This window comes from Xyrauchen texanus, chromosome 16 (assembly GCF_025860055.1).
Source record: "Xyrauchen texanus isolate HMW12.3.18 chromosome 16, RBS_HiC_50CHRs, whole genome shotgun sequence".
Taxonomy (NCBI): Eukaryota; Metazoa; Chordata; class Actinopteri; order Cypriniformes; family Catostomidae; genus Xyrauchen; species Xyrauchen texanus.
The window spans coordinates 25,415,083-25,426,030 of record NC_068291.1 but is presented as its reverse complement, the minus strand read 5'-3'; positions in this window follow the sequence as shown (position 1 = coordinate 25,426,030).

The following is a 10,948-nucleotide window of genomic DNA, read 5'->3' as shown; positions in this document are numbered from 1 at the left end:
TACATGAAACTGTTTTATGCCCTTTTTTCAAGGCCGATATAATTTTTGACACTTTTACGAAATAAATGACTTCTTTGGCAGTATTGACATAGAAGTTATAGGCTAAGAGTTGTTGTTGATATGATATTACTCAAATCCCAGAAGTAATGCTTTTGCGTACAAATTAGACACCTGCCAATGTCCATTTACAAAGTTGAAAATGTAGCAATTGCTCCCAAAATATTGCCAAAGGATCAATAAGCACACATAAAAAGCAGTGACAGAAAAATAAATAAAATTATCCAGTGCCAGTAATGCTAATGAAAAAGTAAAAACTGTACAATTTATGATAAAATAAAGAACAGATTAAAATACATTTAAAAATTAGCTTTCTCTTAATTTAGTTTTCAATTCAGAATCAACAAATAGACAGGTAAACAAGTAGTACTAATACAAATGAATTAAAAACAGTATAAAATAAAATCATACTGCTATGTAAAATTTTGAAGTGACAGTAACCTAATTTAACAAAAGGGAATTAATTCCAAAGATAACATTCAAAATAAACTAGTTATTATAAGGGATAAATAAAGATTATAAATATGACCAATATATATATATATATATATATATATATATATATATATATATATATTATATATATATACATATATACCAATAAGTATTATAAAGAACATAAGTATTTCTAATAGAGACAAAGTCAAAATAATTATATGAATTATTCAATATTAATCTGTTCAAACTGTACACATAAACATTTGTACCTTTCTATAGGTGTTAATATGTAAAATGATGATGTTTACATGCTGTCAATACGTTTCATGTCTATGCGAACGTAAGATAATGTACATTTGCTAGCACCAAACTTTATTTAAGAGTACATAAGAGTTCTCTTGAGATCACGTTGGTCAGTCACAAATATTGTGCAACTAATATGTATGGCACAACTGAACCTGGAACCAAAAAAACAAACAAACAACAAAAAAAAAAAAACAAGGGAAGAATAAAGGAAGTTGTAGTTTCACACTAACATACATGGATGATAAATGATGAATCATGTTTGCAATTACTGGCACTAGTTTAAAATTAAATTACACATTTGTTCACATGGCTGTTATGTCACCAAGTTATATCTCCCATTTCTGCATGTGGCTGGAAAATTATATATTTAAAATGGTTGGAACTGATCTCAGTATAATGTCCCACACTGAGATTGCATAGGGGTGACGTTAGTGCTCACTCTGTTCCAGGGTCTTGTGAGAAATAAGAGATGGAAAATGATTGGATAAAAATTACCAATGACCTTGTTATCATAAGGAGTTTTATTTTACAGAATAAAATGTGTTTACATAATTCAATCCTGCTTTTCCACGTGGATGCTTGTTTGATTAACAGTATACATTGTATTTTTTGTAGATGCTCTCTGATTGGCTAACCGTTGTAACTGAGCGTTGATCTACCAGTTTATTGGCCAATAAAAATAGCAGTGAACTTTATGATGTCAACGCTAAATAAATCACTGTATCTGAATTGTTCAGGTGTCAAAGCATGAAAGAAAATCTCAAGATATAAAACTATCCCCAAATTCCTGTTTTAATGTTCAAGGTAAAGCAGTTGCCCACAGAAATCATCCAGAATCAGTAACAGCCCTCTAAATCAGTTGCTTAATCAGAATAGATTCAATAACACCTTATATTATGCTTGTATACTCTGGTTTCAAATAACATCAACAATGCAACGTATTTTGAATAAAAATTGTGTTCTGGGTACAGCTGAATTTATAGTGGATATTGTCCCTGATGGGCAGGCCACATTTATATTTATGCATTTGGGATACATGTTTATACAAAGCAAATTACAGTACAGTGAATGCTATCAGTGTGTTTTCCCTGCACTGTAAAAAATGTCAGTAATTTTAATTATAAAAATGCTACAGAAATAAAATGTTAATTGATTAACAAATATTAACTGTAAAATATACAGTAAAATGTTTTAATATATTTTAAAAGACATTACAGTAGTTTTTACGATAAAATTATGTAACAATTAAATTATTTAAATGTAAAAAGTACGATTTTCCTGTATAATTAATGGTCTAAAGAACAAGAGAGTACATGTACTTTTTTACAGTAAATTATTGCTAAAATTACAGTAAAAAACTGTAATCGGGCGTTCCCACAATTTCCTGCGTGGCCCATTACATTTCATTATATTTTATGGGAATAGTTATGTTTAATCTTATTTTAATTATCAGTTATGTACACTGGGGTGTTCTGTGTTATATTTGACGTAATTTAGTTCATGTTTACTGCATTATTTAAATCTCACATGTGTTACCAAATGGTGCTTAGTGTTGGTGTGAGTGATAATGAGCAATGTCTTTATAGGTCATTGCTCCTGTAAGAGCCGCTTCTGATAAACTTCATGTCATCAAGTGCCCTTCTGTAGTTACTATGGTGATTAACAAATACCTTATAAAGTAAACAACAGATTTTTACAGTTTCAGAAGGCTAATATCAAGTTTATGCATTTTGTTACTGTACATTTAACAGAATTTTGTATTTATTTTTACAGTGCCAGCGTGTAAATTATAACCATTTTAAACTGTAAAATGTACAGGTTGTTCTGTAAAGTGGTTTACATTTTAACTGTATTTTTTACATAATTATTCTTGCAACCACAGCTGCCAGATGTTTTTTGTAAAAACAACAGGATTTGCTTTACAGTGTGGTTATCAAACCCATTGTGTTGCTAGCACCTTGCGCTATCATTCACGTTACAGGAACCCGCAATGAAGTATGTGGGTGAGAAAGCATTGGGTAACTCTGAAACATTTGGTGGAACTGCCCTTTAACATGGAGTGCCAAAGTGAAGAGTTTAGCGTGCAGAAGGATCTCATCTGTGTTCTTGGCATTCTGAAGCACCAACACCATCTGACAGCAGCAGAGTAAATTATTGCTGTTTGAGCATGTGACACAACAGCTTTGTAACTGCATCTCCTTTGGCCTTAGTTGCTTCAGTCTCTCACTCTCTCTCTCTTTCTCGTTCTTTGGCAACATTGTACACTGTATACAGTCATGCCAATAAAGCTCATTTGAATTTGAATTAGTGCCCTCTGGTGCTTGTGGGACAGGAATGTTCAAAAGCAGGGTGACAATCTTCTGCTACCCTTTTAGACACACACACACACACACTGAGGATGACATCAGCTGCTTGTCTACATCGCTGGGATACTCCAGGCTGACAAAGGGGGAATGTAGCACTCGTCAGTAACTTCAGCCATGCTTCTTGTCCACATACTATCCATACTGAGTGGATAAGCTTTTAATAAACAGGCCCAAGGAGAAAGTACCTCTGTTTGTGTAGAAGTGGTGGAGTAAAGTAGGGAGGACTGTCCATGTGTTGGCCACAATCAGGCATATAAAAGTTATTAAAAGGTTTATTGCAAGCTGTGTTCAAGGTTATAATTCATCTATTCCCCTCTGATCCCTTTGTCTTTATTAGGGCTTTGAACATAAGCCTTACTGCAAAACTGAGCACTAAAGAGTCACACTGCAGCCTAGAGACTTAAGTAGATCCATCTATTTGTAATAGTTTTATAATTGTTATAAGACACATAAAGGAGAAAATGGAATGAAATAAGACATGCTGCATAAAGGGATGATAACCAGTTAGAAAGGACATTTGTTATAAACAAGCTTGTCGTATCTTGGATGAGAATCAAAAATATTCAGTGACTCCACTTAGCTCAAGAAAGTTCTAGAACATGATGTTAAAGTTGAAGTGTTTCCTCTCTGTGCCTCCAAACATTGTATAACAGCATTATATATTGTGAGAGGATGAAGTTTACTACTGAGTCGCAGAGTTTTTCAGCATCTTGAGCTCATGCTCATGCTCTGCATTAAGATGATGTGTCAAGTTAAAATAACTTCAGCATTTAAAAACAAGCCATGAGACACATGCATTCTGTTCCATTCGTTTAGCTTTTTAAAGCAGGAACAAGTTTGGTGTGAACGGCCACTTCAACTATAATGGATTTAAAGTTCTAGAACCATGGTCTCATAGAAACACGTTACTATACCTATATTTTTGCAATTTGCAGCCGTTTCCTGGTGAAATAAGTCTAGATGTGGTACAACAACAATTACTTTTTGTTAAAAAAGTAATTCCCTTTCAAACAAATAACGAGTAAAACGACAGATTGTCAGTTCAGAAACGGCGACTTTTTGCTCTGTTCCTCACACGATGCTATCTTATGACATTAAAACACGCTTTTTATAGCATATGACTTGTAAGGCGATACATTTTACTGTGTGCATTACATAAGCAATTACATTTACAAGCTTATTCGATAGCGATCAAGTTCTATCAGAAAGAGTCGTAGTGAATGGGTGCCTAGGGGGTGAAAATAATGCGCATGACCAGCGATAACTGACAGCTGCAGCGTTATAAAGAACATGCTGAATTATGATAGGACAAGATGCCTCAATGGAATGAACAGAGTATGCTAATACAAGTCTTCCTGACAGAACTACCACTACACTTCCATTTCCGTGGTACAGTAGCTCAATTGTGTCTCGTTTGGAAGGCTGCATCCTCCGGAGGCCGCATTTGCCGGCCACTAACGTCATCGAGGCTGTCTCATAAAAGCGAGTAGGACACTCCGAATGCAGCCTTCGAATGTGACCTTCTTTCACGGGAATTTGGAGGATGCATGAGGTGTATCCTTCGTAGGCACTCACAACCCACAATTCTTTGCTTCAACGGAAATGTTTAAAAAAATTATGTCAATTTGCCCATACATTTGATGTTCAAACACAAGGATTGTTAATTCCCATGTCGAAGTAGGCCTACCTCAGTAGATGGGTGCAGAGTATATAATATTTATAATTATATTAATATATCATTCAAATAAAGTATTAGACTAAAATTACACCTGAAAAATCTATTTACATCATTATAACTCTCCTCAAATGTACCTCATACATTCCCTTCTAAAGGGACTTTGTTTCCTTCTCACTTAAAGCGCTCGCGCTTGTTAAATAATGGCGTGCTGTCATAGCAACCATGTTACGTTCTGTTTCCATTTGTTCTACGAAGGCCGTGCCGTTTAAACAAGGCTTGTTTAAAGGAGGAGGGCGTTCAGTATACGGCAGCTTCCAAAGGACGCGTCCTACCTAGCACGTAGCCTTCGAAACGAGACACAGCTAGAGTGTTGTACTTGCACACGAACGACAGGGGTATAAGTACAGCAGAGAATGCATTTAACATGTGTGCCTAAAGCAGTGGTTCTCAAAGTGTGGGGTGCGGCCCGTAGGACGTGCGAATGTAGTATTGTAAGGTGGGCGCGGAAGACTGACCCGTTCTAAAATCACTTTCACACATTCAGCAAAAAATAGTGACAATACACGCAAGAACCAATGTGCGCAATTTCTACTTTTTCAGTTGCTTTGTTTAAAATGCATGCTTTCTGCACGTAATAGTGTCAGGTGCGCTCTCAGTTGTGCTTCTTTAAACAAAGATGTCTCGCGCGCAGTTTCAAATGGGAGAAACGATGAACACTGCTGTTTCTGTCGGTCTCTCACACAACTCTATCGAATGGCTTCATTAGAATGTAATGATATATAGGGCACAAGAGTTATGGACGACTTGTATGGTGCTTTTGGACAGGGCCGGTTCTAGACATTTGGAGGCCCTAGGCAAAATGTATGTTGGAGGCCCCCCGCCATGCCCTCCTCCCCTCCACCTTTCAGAATTCACGAGTTCACACTTACATCAAATGAAATAGAGTAAAGATTATGCGTATTTGGCATGCTGCCCATAGGTGGAGGGCTCCAGGCTCTGAATTTTGGCCAGATTTACACAGTATTACATTGGATTGCATTGTATTTTGGATTGTGTTGTTTACATGCAATAAGAGATTATTAAAAATCAAAGTGAGGAGATGGGGGTGGTGGAGGGATAAACTGTCAATGAACAGAGGTAAGTCTGCAGTATATATATATATACCTCTTATCTCGTTGATTATCTGAATGTGCTCCTCCCGAACTTTGTTAATAAAACATAATTTAATAAAAAAGACTTGAAAACAAATATGATTCCTAACCATTTTATTTATACAAAACCTGTTATCACTATTTTTATATTTTTACTTAAATGTGCATATTAATGTAACTTTAATAAAGGTAAACAAAAAAAAAACAAAAAATCATCTGAAAAGTCATTTTTTTTTTTTTTAGCAGTCAGGAAGTTTTTTGCAGTAATTTGTTCAGTAATTTATTTATGGTAACACACTAACCCACTATTTGGGATAATGAACAGTTTTGTTTTTGATAGACTAAATATAGTCATATTAGGTATGTATTGTAGAGAAATACCTTATGATACACAAATCAGCTGCTAGTGGAAGTGAAAAGACAAGTTAATTTCGTCAACTGTAATTGTGTGCTTATTCATATGCTTAAGATTGCATACTTATTTTCAATAAATATTGCAACAGTATTTATGATTGGAAAACGAAAAAAATGTAGTCTATTATGGTCTATAGTCTATTATGATAGACTAGAGCAGTTAATGTAGGCTAAACATCTGCGTTTTAGAAGATATACAGACTGTTTTAAAACATAATAAACAATGGTTTAGTATAGTGCGTTTGCTCTTTGACTGACAAACTTTAATTTTTCTGTAGTATTTTGCGAGTCAGCTCCTGACTAGGGCTGGAAATCGATTCTAAAAGAATCGATTCCTTGATTCAGAGGCGTTAGGAATCAAGATTCTATTCCACAGGTTGTAATCGATTCCATCGACGAGAATCGACTACTTTGTAAGATTCAGTTCAACAGTTAATCATGAATTCGCCTCGATCTCTCCAACAGTGACTGGAAGTCCGATTCATTTCCGCGAATCAGACTCTTTCGGACGGTTCATTTAGAACGTATTTCTTTTTTCTAACAAAAGTCTGCATTGTAGCTACATACGCTCGGATTCAAAGTGTCAGAAGCGAATTCAGTCCATCAACGGTGCTCGCGCTCTTTTGAACTGGAAATAACCGTCAAATGATCTATCTCAAAATGACGCTGATCGTTAGAATCAGTTTATTTTTTACAATACATTACAATCACTCAAAAATAGATGATACCTGAATCACGAGCTGCACTTTCTTTGCGTGCCTGCTTAGCCTTACGCTTAACAGCCCCTGAAGGATGAGTTCGCTTCGGCGCCATCAGATAAATTTGCAGAAAAGTTGGATTTTATTCATCTACAATCTCTTCATTCATAAATTCAGAGGTTGGGAGTGACTCGCATGTAAACGGTGATATTAATTGGTTTAACTACAGGTGAATGACAATTGTTATATCCAATGGACAAACAGCACAGTATTTTGCTGCTCTTGATTGGTGGATAAGCATGTGTATATTTTGGAGGCCCTGCCTCCAAGGCCGAGGCCCTAGGCAACAGCCTAGTTCGCCGGCCCTGCTTTTGGACCATCCTCTCATCCCTCGGTCTTGTCGCTGTCACGGAGTAGCCTACTTGTTACTTTTCTCAGCGCTGGCTTGGATGGGCCAATCACAGTCGTTTATTCTTACTGGAAGTTTACTGGAGTTTAAAAATGCTTTTATAGATACTACTGAGGTGCATTAACATTCACAGGTATGAATCCTTGCAATTATTATTATTATCATCTTAAAAAAAAAACTATCCACTGTAAATAACTTAATTGGTTGCTTCAGCAATTGTATTTCCCTTCTCACATTTAATTTAAAGTCTTGCACGAACGTAATCTTTTTTAAATTATATCTACTGGATAGAAAGTAATCAAAGTCATCATTTTACTTACTTTGATGCAACTGATACAACTTCCAATTTTTAGTCAAACATAAGTGTTGCAAGCTGTAAACTTATGGTCTCGGCAACAGAGGATGACATCATGTTGATGAGATTCAGTACAAGCTTTCAAATCAGGCATGCAAGGATCTCAACATCCAACACATAAACCACAATGCTGCATCACTTACAATCATATTTTTGGAAACAGATGCCCTCACATGACACAAAACCCAAAGAAAGAACAAAACCAAAACCCCAAGTGAAATTACAGTAATAGAAAGCAAATATTAAGACATTAATTTGCTGTTTCTACCCACCACGGTGCATGCTGGGAACCTGACATCATAAATACATCTGGTTATGGCCAAAGAAAATGATTTAGGTTCTCCCAATGCAAATGGAGTAAGTGAACTTCTATTTAAAACATTTAAATTGATTGCATGCAATGAAATTAAGATGTGACAAAAATTTAATAAATAAATACAAATTGTAAGAGTTGTTACATCAGCTCATTTTAAATAAATGAGTACCCAAATTCAGTAACACTTCATTTTAGGGATCATAAATTAGATAGTAATTCATGACTAATAATACACTTGTAGGTGACTAGTTGTGGACTTGTTTGGCATTATTAAGTATTTATTAAACCTTTATTGTCTGATTTCTTATTCTTGTTTTATGGCCCCTTTACATTTTCTTTTGTCATAACAATGAATTTCTTAGCTTAAAACAAAACATATCTAGTATGATGCAAATGACATCCTTTATAGGTCCTCTGTGTGAATGTGCAGCAGGTAAACAAATATAAAATACATGTAGAATGCATATAGTATTCCAACAAAGCAGGGAAGGTTAGGGTTAGGTATAGGGTTAGGGGGTGGTGTAGGATGTCTGTGGGACACAATAAACATGCTGATGCCTCTGTAATGTATGGTAGTATTCAATTAAGGGTGCAAATAGCATCTAACACTATGATGCTTTTTGTTGCCATTTACACTAAGCAACAAAAGTCTCTGCCATCTATATTTATTTTAGAATTATAAGCTGCACATTCACAATGTGTAATGAGAGCATATAAAAGATGTATTTTGCACCTTACCAGCAATTGGTATCTTTTGTTTTTAGCTAATAACTTCAATGTTAGGAAAAAGGAAATGCAAAGAGGCTATTAGGCAAGGATAAGATTTCAGTGAACAAAGGCATAATAAATACCATATCATCTACACAAGTCCTCTAGAATCTAAATTCTGATCCCTAAAATAAAGTGTTTCCATAAATTCAACAATGAGTAAAACAATTTTTTGGGTGAACCGTGTAATATCATCCAGCAAAAAGGTCACCACAGTCACATCATTTCCATGAGTCTAGAACTTTGGCCTTCGTTGTACTATGTGATGGTAACAGACAGCTGTACGGAAATAGTGTACATTTGTGTGTGTGTGTGTGTGTGTGTGTGTGCATGTGTGTGTACTTGTACAGAAGTACAGCAAAGCAACTGCACACCACACATGGACTATGTTCATCTTGAGCTATAGCTGAAAAGACAAACAACCTTCTAACCCCCAGCTCTGACCCCCCATGGGGATGAGCCACATAAGTCCCAAAACTCTGGTTGTTGTTTCAGGTCCCTGACAGGATCTGACCCCCTGTATGAAATACACTTGAGTGAATGTGCAAGTGGTAAAGGTAGGAGTTTGAATGTATTTTTTTGAGATTTAAATAATATACTTCCAAATACTATACATTTATATGCTGTAAGAGGATCTGAATGTCTTCGCAGATAGGTTAGGTAAACTTTTCTTGTTATCACTCACATTACACCTATTATTCTATTATTCATATACTGAATAAGAATAATAGGTGTAAAATAGTGCTGCTTAATCCATTATATGTAAACAGTTTATTTCTCTCTACAGTAGACCTTTTGAACAGCTAAGTACAGCACACTGTATTTATTGTTTTGTGGAAGTTTGATATATTTAGGTAGTATACATGACCCTCGCATCAGTGTCATGCAGTGTGATATGCTATGATCAATCAAATTATTTGAAATAACATTTAGCAAATTCTTTATTAATTATTATGCATGCAGTTCGTATGTAATATTTGTACTTTGTCATACTGCAGGACCATTTAAAATGAACTAGTTCAGGATCTGTCCTTCCGTCTGGATCTGTCCTTCTCTTCTGTTCCCTAGTTTGGTCACTAAGAGCTCTGCATCATGTGTCATACCCTGTGGCTCAGAGATTGTGCTACAGGCTAGGCTAGACATCACATGTTTTCGCATATAGTCATGCAACCTGTTTTCTTAGTAATGACAAATGACTTACTGTTCCAAAAAGGAAGGAGAGAGTAATATGTGTTGCTGGGAAGACTTTGAGAAATAAGAGAGAGAGAGAGAAGGAGAGACATAGGCAGAGTGAGAGAGCAATTGGTCATGGTCATTAACATAAGTGGTTCCTCCTATATGTAGTCATAGTGCAGAGCCTGTTTTAAACTTCACTCTGTGTGTCGTCAGGAGCAGCTGTCTGTCACGCTGATTGTCAAGCTATTGACCCCCTTCGCTGTGGCATTGCATCATTTCACTGTATCCCAAAAAAACACGCCAATGAGAGTGAAGCTCTACACAAGCCAAAGTTTCAAAGTAGACATAAGCGGAGACAGAAATTAGATGGGTAACAGCATGTCCTAAACACTCCAGAATGCATTAAGACAACAAGTGTTTTAAATGTGTGTAAAATGAGACGTTAATGGGCTCAGACCTCTTGATCTGCTGCAAGGAATAGTTTAGCATGTACTCATGACAGTAGTGTGGAGCTTGATTCAGTTTTGTTTCCATGTCCGTGTCTCTTATTTCGGTTTACTTCATAATTGAGCATGTATATTTTAACTGCTCTATTATGTGTGTTATGCGCCATTTGCATTATGTTTTTGCAAGCGTTTTTTAGTTTAAAGTACTAATCAGACAAAATAAATGTCCTGTGCTTGTTTTAGTAGGTGTTATTTCAACAAAAGCAATGATTTTCTGACACTTTACATGTGCCGGGACGAAAAGAACCAATCTTAGACAGAGAATTTGGCGATCAGTTGAAGCTGACATAGAGTTCTGGCAGATAGCTCC